Here is a 14002-nt window from a genome sequence, read left to right on the forward strand (position 1 = left end):
TATGCAAACAGCATTATATTCACTGAGCAAATTTGAAAATTCCAAAAAAATATATGTCACTGATATCTGACCGATGATCAAAAATAAGGTGGAGACATAAAGCAACCTTGCTCCCATGATGAAGCCTATTATGACTTGTTAGTTAACTTAACAAGTCATAATAACTTAAGTTAGCCGAATATAGCTATCTGCTTAAATTAACTAAATGCTCTGTGGCTGAATATCGACCTCTTGTTGACTGAAAAAATAGTTTTTAAAATGTTTTAAAATTGCTACTAGTTAGTTTCATGATGTTTGCTCTAGTCTTAATACTATTTGAAAGGGTAAATAACAATTCGCTATTAACTTAAGAACATAAGAACATAATAAATTGCCATGCTGGGTTAGACCAAGGGTCCATCAAGCCCAGCATCCTGTTTCCAACAGAGGCCAAACCAGGCCACAAGAACCTGACAATTACCCAAACACCAAGAAGATCCCATGCTACTGATGCAATTAATATCAGGGCTATTCCCTAAGGGGTGGATTTTAAAAGCCCTGCTCGCGTAAATCCACCCGGATTTACACGAGCAGGGCCTTGCGCGCCGGCGCGCCTATTTTCCATAGGCCTGCCGGCGCGCGCAGAGCCCCGGGACTCGCGTAAGTCCCGGGGTTTTTTGTCGGGGGCGTGTCGTGGGCGTGGCCAATCGACGTGGCGTTTTGGGGGCGGGACGCGGCGTTTCGGGGGTGGGCCCGGGGGTGTGGTTTCGGCCCGGGGCGGTCCGGGGGCGTGGCCGCGCCCTCCGGAACCGCCCCCGGGTTGCGTCTCGGCGCGCGCGGATTTACGTCTCCCTCCGGGAGGCGTAAATCCGCGGACAAAGGTAGGGGGGGGGTTTAGATAGGGCCGGGGAGGTGGGTTAGGTAGAGGAAGGGAGGGGAAGGTGAGGGGAGGGCGAAAGAGAGTTCCCTCCGAGGCCGCTCCGATTTCGGAGCGGCCTCGGAGGGAATGGAGGCAGGCTGCGCGGCTCGGCACAACCTCCTGCAGTCGAATCGTGTTGCTGTACGGCCGGCGCCATTTTGCGCAAAATGGCGCCGGCCGTACGGCAACACGATTCGACTGCAGGAGGTAGTTCCGGACCCCCGCTGGACTTTTGGCAAGTCTTGTGGGGGTCAGGAGGCCCCCCCAAGCTGGCCAAAAGTCCCTGGGGGTCCAGCGGGGTCCGGAACGACCTCCTGCAGTCGAATCGATTTTCCGTACGGAAAAACGATTCGCGGTAGGAGATCGTTCCGGACCCCCGCTGGACTTTTGGCAAGTCTTGTGGGGGTCAGGAGGCCCCCCCCAAGCTGGCCAAAAGTCCCTGGGGGTCCAGCGGGGGTCCGGGAGCGATCTCCTACGCTCCTGATGTCGGGGGACAAAAAAACAAAATGGCGCCGGCGTTACCTTTGCCCTGTCATATGACAGGTCAAACGTAGCGCCGGCGCCATTTCTACAACGCACGGAGGTCCGAGAGTAAAAGATCACACCGGGACCCTTCCTCTGGACCCCAGGTAATTTAAGGCATTTTGGGGGGGGTTCGGGAGGGTGGGGGATTTATTTTAAAGGGTCGGGGTGGGTTTTAGGGTTGTTTTAGTGTGGGTAGATATAGATTAATGGAACAGAGCCAACATGGATTTAGCAAAGGAAAGTCTTTTAACAAATTTGTTGGAGTTTTTTAAGATATAATGTATCTGGATTTTCAAAAGGTATTTGATAAAGTCCCTCATGAGGGGCTCATCAGGAAATTAGAATCATGGAATAGGAGGCAATGTCTATTGTGGACTGGTAACAGGTTAAAAGACAGGAGAGAGAGATTAGGACTGAATAGTCATTTCTCTCAATAGAGAAAGGTAAATAGTGGAATGTCCCAGGGAACTGTATTGGGACCAGTGTTTTCTAATATATTTATAAATGATCTGGAAAAGCAAGTGAGGCTATTAAATCTGCAGATAACACAACATTGTTCAAAATAGTTAAAATCACAAGCTGATTGTGAGGAATTGCAAAAGGACCTTGCAAGATTGGAGGACTGGGCATCTAAATGACAGATGAAATTTAAGTGGACAAAGGCAAAACGATACAATTACATATAGGGAAGAATAATACAAACTATGGTTACATGATACTGGGCTCTGTATTAGGAATCCTCATCCAAGAAAAGGATCTTGCAGTCACAGTGGCAAATACCTTGACAGTCTCAGCTCAGGGTGCAGCAATCAAAAAAACAAATAGAATGTTAGATATTATAAGAAAAGACATGGAAAATACGGAAGATCTCATAATAAGAACATAAGAACATAAGAAATTGCCATGCTGGGTCAGACCAAGGGTCCATCAAGCCCAGCATCCTGTTTCCAACAGAGGCCAAAACCAGGCCACAAGAACCTGGCAATTACCCAAACACTAAGAAGATCCCATGCTACTGATGCAATTAATAGCATTGGCTATTCCCTAAGTAAACTTGATTAATAGCCATTAATGGACTTCTCCTCCAAGAACTTATCCAAACCTTTTTTGAACCCAGCTACACTAACTGCACTAACCACATCCTCTGGCAACAAATTCCAGAGCTTCATTGTGCGTTGAGTGAAAAAGAATTTTCTCTGATTAGTCTTAAATGTGCTACTTGCTAACTTCATGGAATGCCCCCTAGTCCTTCTATTATTCGAAAGTGTAAATATTAAATAACCGAGTCACATCTACTCGTTCAAGACCTCTCATGATCTTAAAGACTTCTATCTTATCCCCCCTCAGCCGTCTCTTCTCCAAGCTGAACAGCCCTAACCTCTTCAGCCCTTCCTCGTAGGGGAGCTGTTCCATCCCCTTTATCATTTTGGTTGCCCTTCTCTGTACCTTCTTCATTGCAACTATATCTTTTTTGAGATGCGGCGACCAGAATTGTACACAGTATTCAAGGTGCGGTCTCACCATGGAGCGATACAGAGGCATTATGACATTTTCCGTTCTATTAACCATTCCCTTCCTAATAATTCTTAACATTCTATTTGCTTTTTTGACTGCTGCAGCACACTGAGCCGACGATTTTAAAGTATTATCCACTATGATGCCTAGATCTTTTTCCTGGGTGGTACATCTTAACTACATCTTGAGTACAAGATGTACAAGTAGGGTCGCCCTATCCCAAAAATCTTGTAGCAGAACTAGAAAAGGTACAGAAAAGGGCAACCAAAATAAGAACATAACATAAGATAGGCCAAACTGGGTCAGACCAAGGGTCCATCAAGCCCAGTATCCTGTTTCCAACAGTGGCTAATCCAAGTTACAAGTACCCGGCAAGTACCCAAACATTAAATAAATCACAAACTACTATTGCTTATTAATTAATAGCAGTTTATGGATTTTTCCTCTAGGAACTTATCCAAACCTTTTTTTAAAACCCAGTTACACTAACTGTTGTAACTACATCCTCTGGAAATGAATTCCAGAGGTTAACTATCTTCTAAGTGAAAAAGAATTTTCTTCCATTTGTTTTAAATGAACTACTTGCTACTTCATAGAGTGCCCTCTGGTCTTGCTATTATCTGAGAGAATAAATAACCGATTTACATTAACTTGTTCAAATCCTTTCATGATTTTGTAGACCTCTATCATATCCCACTGAATATACTGGACAATTTATCCGGCTAACTGCAGCTGGATAATTTATCCACTAGATGGCCTACTTAATAATTGGCCTCTACATATGTACTTTCACTTTGAAAATTGGTGTAACGTCTGGGTAATTGACTTTGAATCTATGTATACAGTTATAAAGCTACCCCCCAAATATATAGTGCTGTCAGTTTTAAATTAGTAGCAATTTATGGCAAACTGCAGTCAGCTCTTATGATTTCAGTAACACCACTGCAGCTTGCCAGGGCAATCTACAGCATTTCTGCTGGACAATATGAAATGCTGCCAATTTAAACCTACTGTAACTGTACGTTACATTTGTCTCTGTCAAAGGCCTTCCCAAAGTCAAAATGTAGCTATTCAATTCATTCTCTTTCAAAATGACTTGACATTACTAAAGAATTTAAGAGCAGTTGACAAGTTTTTCCTTTGCTCTTTCCTTGCTGTCATCTATTTATCAACCATTGTTTTTGTGAGTGGATTATAGCATATTAACTTGGTTCAAATAATTTAGACAACTCTCTTTTTCTTCCCTGACTCCATATGTAGGCCAGACGTGAACCTCCAAACAAAGCCAAAATTGAATCTTTCCAGCTCAACAGATAAAGCAATGGAGCTGTTACCAAACAAATCAAAACTCTGTCAGTATGCCAAGAAGTCCAAATGTTTGTTGTATTTTTTACAGTTCTATGCATGTGAATTCTTCATTTCCACACAACTTATTATTGATTATTACTATATTCCTGAAGATGAGTCCTTGATTCCTGGAGGCTAGTTTCTTTTGGGTAAAGGTCAAAGAAACAAGTTTAGTTTTATTTCTTTAATTTCAAAATGTGATTAACCAACTTTACAGCCAGTAGCCCTAGGCAGTGTACAATAAAACGTAAAAAATATTCAAAATTCACAATAAAACCTTTGCCCCTGTCATCCCCCTAATAAATTTACCAGTCATCATAAACACGCGACGGACCTTCCTGGTTCATCTCTGTTACTGAAATGCTTGTTTAAAAAGCCAAGTTTTAGTATGTTTCCTGAAGGAAAGAGATTCAAGCCTAATCTTCAAAGGCAAGGAGTTCCAGTGACGGGCGCAAAACACAAAGGCTTCCCATCTGCTGCCTATTAACCTAGCTTCACAAAGTTCAGATACCTTCAACAATACCTGCTGGGTGGATGTGAATCCTCTCGTAGGCTCATTCTGCTGCAGCAGACTGTTCAAATACAGGTGAATTATAAAAGCTGGATGCGCACCAAAATCGGGAGATGGGTGCACATCTAGCAGATGCACATGTCCACCCGATTTTATAAGTTGCCCACATATGCGCACAAGTACCAATGCACGAATATCTTGCATTGGGAAAAAAGAGGGGTGTTTTATCTTTTATAATTGATTGTAATTTCTTTACTGCATATTTATTGAAATGTAAACCACTGTGAAGGCTATCGCTGAGATAACGGTATATAAATAATAATAAACCTTAAACCTTAATATGCGCGCAAGTAGTTATGTGCCTGAGTGCACACCTAGGTATATTTCAGTGCAAAGTTACTTCAGCTCTGGATGAGGTGTAAGTCTTAATAAACTATTTCCAGGCATTTCTGAAGTGTTTTGAGGGGTCTGCAGGCTAAAGAACCAGGAAGGTTTGGAGGACATAGCTCTAGACTGTGCAAACTGGTGTCCGAACTGGTGAAACTGGTCATGGCATGGACGTGCGCCTGTTATAAAATTCCCTCACTTACGTGTTGTAAAGCTGTCTTATGCTGCTGTGTGCACACAAGCTTAAAATTAGGAGCACACATACATGCACATATACATGCACCAGGGCTATTTTATAACATGCTAAATGGCAAGTTCCCTGTACGTACCCAGATCAGTCCAGTCTCCTGGGTTTTGCCTCCCTTCCAGCAGATGGAAACAGAGAAAGTTTTGCTGACCCTGCCACATAACCTGGTGTGCCAACTGCAGACCCTCAGTATTTCTGTCTCCAGCAGATGGTAGATATGCAAAACCGGCAGTCTGGAAATTAGTTAAAAAAAAAACCAAAAAACCAGAAAGAAAGATGTAGATTTAAAGAAGGCTGTTGGAAGATTTCCTCCTGGAAGGTTGGCTTGACCTGGTAGGGGCCATCCCTCCTGGTACTGAGGTGGACAAGCAGGGGGTTGTGGACCCTTATTTAGCTCGGTCTTTTCCGCCGCTGAGGGTTGACAGTTGGTGGAGCCAGTTTCCTCTCCCCCAGGAGGACTTGCAGAGCCTGCTGCCTTGATTTGTAAGGGAGGTAACTTTACAGTTAAAAAAAAACCCCAAAAGTTTTCTTTTTCTTTTTGCTGTCAGTGTCGGTTGTCCCGGAGTGGAAATCGGGCAGCAGCCTTGCTAGGGCTCAGCTGCAGTGGCTGTCACGGCAATCTTTCCTGCTGAAGTCCTCTGGGCAGCTGCCTGCAAACGTGGTTGGGCAGGCTGTAGACATGCCGCATGGCAGTAAATGCTCTGCATGTGGTGATGCACACATGCGGCTGTCCCAGGCTGGTTTCTGTTCCCTCTGCCTCTCTGGGGAAGACGGCAGCTCAGGAACGTTGGCAGCAGTGTCGGGGAAGCAATGAGAGCCTAGAAGGCTTGCAAATGATTTGGGTGCAGCAGCGGACCCCTTTCCAATTAGCATGGGCACGGCGGACATTTTGTCGTCTCTTGCAGCGACTTCGGAAGCCGCAGGGGGATCTCCCTCCACAGATGTCCCCAGCTAAAACAGAGCCCCATGGAGGGCCAGGGGCCCCAGGGGACTCAGTTGAGGGAGGATGAGGATCTCCTAGGGGAGAAATCTGATTATCCTGCAGCTTTTTCATCAGATTTTGTTTTATTTTTGCCTAATGTGTATCTGGCCAGGAAAGCCATGGGACAATGTACTTCCAAGCAAGAGGGTTTGATGGGCCCATGGCCCAGGAAGTGATCCAGAGTTTTGTGCACTAATGTTGCGACAAGGATTCTGCGAGTCCTTGATAGGTCTACACAGTCAGATGTGGCGGACGAGGCCTTGGAGGATTCAGAAATTGGGGATCCTCCAGTGGATATTGTCTCCGATCGAGGCCCTCAATTCGTCGCCAGATACTGGAGCTTCCTTTGCTGAAAATTCGGTATTAACATCAGTCTCACGACCGCCTATCACCCCCAAGCCAACAGGCAAGCCGAACAGATGAACCGCTCCCTGAAGGTGTTCTTGCGGGCCTATATCAACGACCAACAAGACAACTGGTCAGACCTCTTATCCTGGGCAGAGTTCTCCCACAACTCTCACATCGCCACATCTACTGGAACATCACCATTCTCTATAGTCTATGGGAAACAACCTCGACCACCATTACCCATACCTCTCTCCATGCCTTCTCCTGCAGCACAGGCTACTGCAGATACCCTTAAGACATTGTGGGAACAGACGAATCTTCACCTGTGCCAGACTGCTTCCTGGGCCAAGAAGACTGCTGACAGTCATCGCCGCGCAGCTCCTGAATTCCTTCCTGGCCAGAAAGTCTGGTTGAATACCAAGTATATTAGATTCTGAATTCCTTCACAGAGATTTGCTCAATTCCTGATTACCCAACGCATCGGACCTGTGACTTACCAGCTCCGGTTGCCTCCTTCCTTGGGTATACATAATACCTTTTATGTTTTCTTGCTCAAGCCGGTAGTATTGTCCTGGCCTACCCGGAAGGTCCTGAGCCACCTGCATTAGTTGCAGAAACTGACACGACATATAAAGTCCATAAGATTCTGGACATTTGCCGTAGAGGCCACCAATGGGAGTACCTCCTTTCTTGGAAGGGTTATGGACCCGAGAAAATTCATGGGAGCCTGCTCATAACATCTTGGATAAGACCCTCCTCTCGAGTTTCCCTTGTGCCCATCCAGGCAAACCCCGACCTCCAGGAGGAGGGCATAAAGGGGGGGTTCTGTTATGCTCGCCACCCGTGGCAGCCCTGGGGTGCAGCCCTCTCACCTCTCTACACAGGTTTCAGGCTCCAGTTTCTCATCGCTGGCGGCGGGGGGCCCCCAGTCCCGACCTCAGACTTCCACTAGCACTTCTGGCCCTGCTACGCTTCCTGGGACTTCCAGCCAGGATGCCTCCATCTGCCAGGCCTCTCCGTGAGGTTTGTGGAGAGACGCCGCTGGTAGCGTCACACCTGTGCATCAGTGAAACCTTTAAAGGGCCCGCGGTGGGAACCTGGCCGCGGACCTGGATGCTGACGTCAGTTCCTTCAGCACTTAAAAGCTCAGGCAGCGCTCCTCAGCGTTGCCTTTGCAACAGGTCTCCTCTGTTTCCTGATTCAGGTCCTGAGTGCTTGTTGCTTCTCCGTGTCTCCTGATCGTGTTCCTGTGTCTTCAGTTCCTGGTTCCTGTGTTTGTCTTGTCTTCGTCTATTGGATTGACTACCTGGTTCTGACCTCTGCTATGCCTGACCTTGCCTCCTTCTCCAAGTCTGACCACTGCTGTGCCTGACCTTATCTACCTTCTCCAAGCCTGACCTCTGCTACTCCTGACCTCGCCTGCCTTCTCCAAGCCCGACCACTGTTAGGTCTGACCACGCCTGCCTTCTCCATGCCTTGACCATTGCTACGTTTGACCAAGCCTGCCTTCTCCGTGCCTTGACCATTGCTACGTTTGACCAAGCCTGCCTTCTCGGTGCCTTGACCATTTCTACGTCTGACCATGCCTGCCTTCTCCATGCCCTGACCATTGCTACGAACGACTTCGCCTCAGACTTCTTTGAGTCCAGAGTTCCACTTTGCTTGCTACACCTTCCAAGTGCTGCCAGTTTCCATTCAAGCTTGACAGTGACGCCTCTATCACTATCCTCCGGACATGGACAATTAAGGCTTTGGCCTCCCTTTGCTCGGGCACCTTCAGTTCCCTCCTGTTCCTTGGTGCCTGAGTTCCTGATCCGCATCTTGCCCTACCTATGCCTGTGGGGTCTCTTACAACCACTGCCCGCACTCAGTGAACCATGGACACACATTGCCACCGATTTCATAGTGGATCTTCCTCCTTCCAATGGCAATAATACCATTTGGGTCACAGTGGACCGGTTTTCAAAAATGGCTCACGTTGTGGCTCTACCTGGCCTCCCTTCTGCCCCGGAACTGGCGAGACTGTTCATCCACCACATATTCCGACTCCTCGGACTCCCGAGACATATACTCTCTGACTGGGGGGGGGGGGGGGGGGGGGGGGGTGCAATTTCCGGCCAGGTTCTGGAGGGCCTTATGTGAGAAATTTGACATTGCCTTGGACCTCACGTTGGCTTATCACCCGCAGGCCAATGGTCAGATGGAAAGGACTAATTGGACCTTGAAGCAGTTTCTCCAGACACACAACAAAATGACTAGTCTGAGTTATTACCTTGGGCTGAGTTTGCCCTCAGTTCTCATCTCTCTGCATCCACCGGGTCTTCACCCTTCCAAGTGGTGTATGGACGCCAGCCTCTGTCTCCACTTCCATTACCTCTGTAAGTGGCCTCTCCTGTGGTGCAAGCAACCACCCAAGAGTTGCATCAACTCTGGGATGACACTAAATGACTTATACAACAAGCTGTGATACAGTAAAGACAGTGAGAATCGGACGATCAGAAGAAGCCCTTTATTTCAATGCCCGACTCTGGCTGAGTTTCGCTCATAGAGCTGCCATGAAGTCCAAGAAATGCTATGATACCCATCATCGGGCAGCCCCTCAATTCAGTCCTGGTGATAAAGTATGGCTTAGTACTTGATTCATTCGTCTGAAGCTACCTTCTGCCTGCTTCGTTCCCAGATATATCGGGCCATTTCTCATACTTCGTCGTCTGGGCCCAGTTACATACAGCCTATGTCTGCCCACATCACTCAAGATACATAACGCCTTCCATGTCTCATTACTTAAACTTCTTATTCTATCTGTATTTTCCAAAAAGGCACCTGAACCTAAACCTCTGGCATCGGAGGAAGTCATCACTTATCAAGTACAGGACGTCCTGGATATTTATTTATTTATTTATTTTGGGTTTTTTATATACCGACATTCTTGTAGAAATTACAAATCACACCGGTTTCCAGAGAACAAAAAACTTTGCATGAGAGCATTAGTGGAACAAAGTGACAAGTAACAATATTGAGCTAACATTATTCTCAAAGTAAATACATCATTCTCAAAGTAAATACAGAGTATAATTTGACATTTATTAACTAAATAAAATTTAAAAACAAAATATTTACAAACGGGAGTTTATAGTTTCTTAATAGCTTTATGGCTAATCATAACTAAAGAGACGGTGTTACGTGTTGGACCAGTTGGTCAAGGTTGGTCATTGTTGTAATCAGGGAATGCTAATTTGAAGAGCCATGTTTTAAGTTTTTTCTTGAAAGACAAGGGACATGGATCTTGTCTGAGATCTGGGGGAAGAGCATTCCAATTTGAAGGGCTGGCTGTGGAAAGTGTTCGTTTACTACCAGGGATTTTCGCTAGTGGAATGTGTAGTGTACCTTGATAGGCTCCTCTGATTGGTCTATTCGGGTTATGGAAACGTGGTTGAATGATAAGCTCAATAGGGGAGAGGTTGTGTACGGCTTTGTGAGTTATAGTAAGGACTTTGTAGAGGATCCTGTATTTGATTGGCAGCCAGTGGAGGATGTATAGGATGGGGGAGATGTGATCTCTTTTCTTTGTATTTGTCAGTATTCTGGCTGCAGAATTCTGAAGCATCTGTAGTGGTTTGATGGTGTTTGCGGGGAGGCTGATGAGAAGAGCATTACAGTAATCGATTTTTGAGAAGATAATAGATTGGAGTACCAAGCAGAAGTCATGAAAATGTAGGAGGGGTTTCAGCTTTTTTAGTACTTGTAATTTGAAAAAGCATTCCTTGAAATATATATACGGAAATGAGGAAGACAATGGGAATATCTAATATCGTGGGAGGGCTTTGGACCTGAAGTAAACAGCCGGGAGTCTGCAGCTAACATTCTCGATAAAGAACTGATCAAGCAGTTTCATACTTCTCACCCAAGAAAACCCAAACCCCTGGGGAGGGGTCCTAAGAAGGGGGATACTGTTACGTTCCATGGCCGCAGACAGCCGCAACTGCTTCTGCTCACCTCTTTGTTTATTGCCTTGGCCCCGTTGGGCGAACTCGCGGCCTCTGACAGCTACCACCGGCCCATCGGCCTCCGTTCCCGGGCCTACCTGAGCAGCATGGATGCTGCCAACTACCATCTTACCCTCAGGGTTACCTAGGCGCATGTGCGCTCCCCGACCTGTTTTAACCACGTCATGGTGGGAACCTCGGGGGCATCCCCATCAGATGATTTCACTCAACCTCGATATTTAAGCTCGCCAGCCCAGACAGCCGGTGACTTGGCAACGAGCTCATTTGCTGTTTCTACCTACTCTCTTCAGCATTGTTCCGGCTCCTGCTTCCGTGGTGAGAGACTATTGGGTACTGATGCTCGGGGGCCTTGCCTCGTCTCTTGGCTATCCGCTCCTCGGAGGGCCTTTCACCCGGACTCCTGCCTGCCTTGCTTCCTGAGGCTTTCTATGGAATTACTACTTGTCTTCAGTCGCTGTGAGTACCACGCTCTGGACCCCTGTTGTGATATCTATGTGAGAACCCTCTCTTCGGTGTACCCCGCTCTGCGTACCATTGCCATGACATCATTAGAGGAACCATCTCTGGGTCTACTCTGCTCTGCGGACCCGCGCTGTGATATTGATAGAGGAACCCTCGCCAGTGTACCCCACTCTGCGGACCAGTACCGTGACCTACCACCGAGGAGCCCTCTTGTGTACCATCTCTACGGACCAGTGTACTTCTGTGACTGTAACTATCTCCCGGTACTCCCGCTCCTGACTCCACTCATCTGAGCTGAGACTGACGTCAGCATTACGCTGTCATTCCGTGGCCTGCCTGCTGGGGTCACCCTCTCTTTCTCCTTCTCTACCTCTGCTGCATAACATCCTGCAGCCGAGACTCTGCCTCCCGACTGTGAGGCTCAGTGGGGCTCCTCCCCTGGGCGGTACCACCTCTCACCTCGGCCAAAGGGTCCACATACTTACATATCCTAACATCAGCTCAGCAGAATCCTACAAACCCATGATGGGTCATGGACTACTGTTTCCTTCATTGGAAATCCCTGGTGATTGAGCTATTAATGTTGGGGACAGTTGGAAGATCAGTCAGTTCTATTGTATGAGACCGAGCAGCTACAGATCAGGTCCTAATACTTTCGGACCTAATGGTGTAGCTGTTAAGTACAATAGTGTCCTCCTTATCTCTTGCCTGAGGCTGTGGAAGACTTTCTAATTTCAACTAGAAAACCTTCTACAAGGCAGTCCTACAGTTTCAAGTAGAAGAGATTCCATGCATATTATGTGACCAGTAATCTGGATCACTTGTCTTAGGCCTCAGTACTCTATTGTCAATGTGTATCTCAATGCCATTACGACTTATCACCAAAGGCTGAACAGAATTCCAATCTCTCTCCACCCTTTAGTGTCAAAGTTTATGTAGCATACCAAGCTACAGACAGGCATACAATGCTGAGTTCTGTATTAGAAGTCAACACTCCAGAAAAGGACCTTCAAGTCCTTATGACTAATACTTTGAAATTCTCTGCTCAATGTGTGGCAATAGTCAAAAAAGCAAATCAAATGTTTGACATCACGAGGAAAGACATGGAGAATAAAATGGATAATATTATTATCTCTGCTTTGATACATGGTGCAATTGCTCTTTGAGTATTGTGTGAGGTTCTGGTCTCCCCAGCTCAAAAAAATACATAGCAGAACTAGAAAAAGCATAAGAAAGGGCAACAAAAATGATACATGGGATGAAATAGTTCCTTATGAAGAAAGGCTAAACAAGTTAGAGTCGTCAGCTTGGAAAAGAGATGACTGAGATGGGGTATGGGAATGATTTAAAAAATCATGAGTGGAATGGAATGGGTAAATATGGGACAGTTATTTACCCATTCAAATAATACTAAAACAAGGGAATACTCCATGAAACTAACAGCCAGCAGACTTAAAGCAAACAAAAAAAAGTATTTTTTCACTCAGTGAACAACCAAACTATGGAATTTATTGCCAGAGGACATGATCAAAGCAACTAGTACAGCGGGGTATAAAAGAGGCTTGAACAAGTTCCTGGAGGAAAAGTCCCTAAACAGTTATTAGCTAGGTAGACTTGGGAAAGCCATCACTTATCCCTGAGAGTGAGCAACAAGAAATAGAACTACTTTTTGGATCTACCAGGAACTTGTGAACTGACTGCCCACTGTCGGAGACAGGATTCTAGGCATCATGGACCTTGGTTTGACCCAGCATGGCACATCTTAAGTTATTAACTTCTTCTATCTGAGCCCCTTTATCGCTGATTTTTTTCATAGTCCCTTTCCTTGCCATCTCTGTAGTACAGCTCGCTATATCACCTATCTTATTTATATATCTTTTATCTGTTTCTCTTTTTTTTTCTTGTTCTGCTTCTATTTCATTTTCTAGAACTTTATTGATTTGACAGTCATTGCTAAAATTAATGCATCAATGAAGTTAAGAATGAAATTGTTCAGTCTTGATTTCATTTCATGTCTATCATGGTTCTTTCCAGAGACATAAAATATATCATGCCTAGGTTGCTCTGCAAAGATCTCAATCTGCTTTATACCCTACTAAAATTTTTCCTTATTTGAAAAGAATTAAAGCAAAAGCCTATATATTTTATCTGGTATCTGTCTTGAAAATTAATTCTTGTTATTGTCAACATTCAAAGTTAATATAAAAATGATTTATTGGCTATTGATTTCATCAAAATGTTTTAAGTGTCTAGCACTCTGTTAACAAGGCATTTGCCTTTGGCATATAAAGGGCAATTTTTAATATATATATTATAGTTTCATGTATTATTTTTTTGTATAAATGTCTGAATTAGTTTTTTGCTAATATTGTAATCGTCTAGCACATTTTTGTTATAGATGGAATAGAAACACTTTTTAAATAAGTAAATAAGTAAATACATTTCCAAACTTTATACTTTGGGACAAAGACTGCATATACATTTTACCTGCAGGCTGTGCACAAAGGGCCGGATTTTAAAAGGGTTATGCGCATAAGGTACGCGCGTAACCCTTTTAAAACGCCCCTGCGCGCGCCGAGCCTATTTTGCATAGGCTCGGCAGCGCACGCAAGCCCCGGGACGCGCGTAAGTCCCGGGGCTTGCAAAAAGGGGCAGTCAGGGGTGTGGCCAGGGGGCGTGGTGTCAGCTCGGGGGCGTGCTCGGGGGCGTGTGGGAGGTCCGGGGACGTGGCCGAGTGCCCCGATACAGCCGGCGTGCGTAAGACAGCCGGCGT

This window comes from Rhinatrema bivittatum, chromosome 3 (assembly GCF_901001135.1).
Source record: "Rhinatrema bivittatum chromosome 3, aRhiBiv1.1, whole genome shotgun sequence".
Taxonomy (NCBI): Eukaryota; Metazoa; Chordata; class Amphibia; order Gymnophiona; family Rhinatrematidae; genus Rhinatrema; species Rhinatrema bivittatum.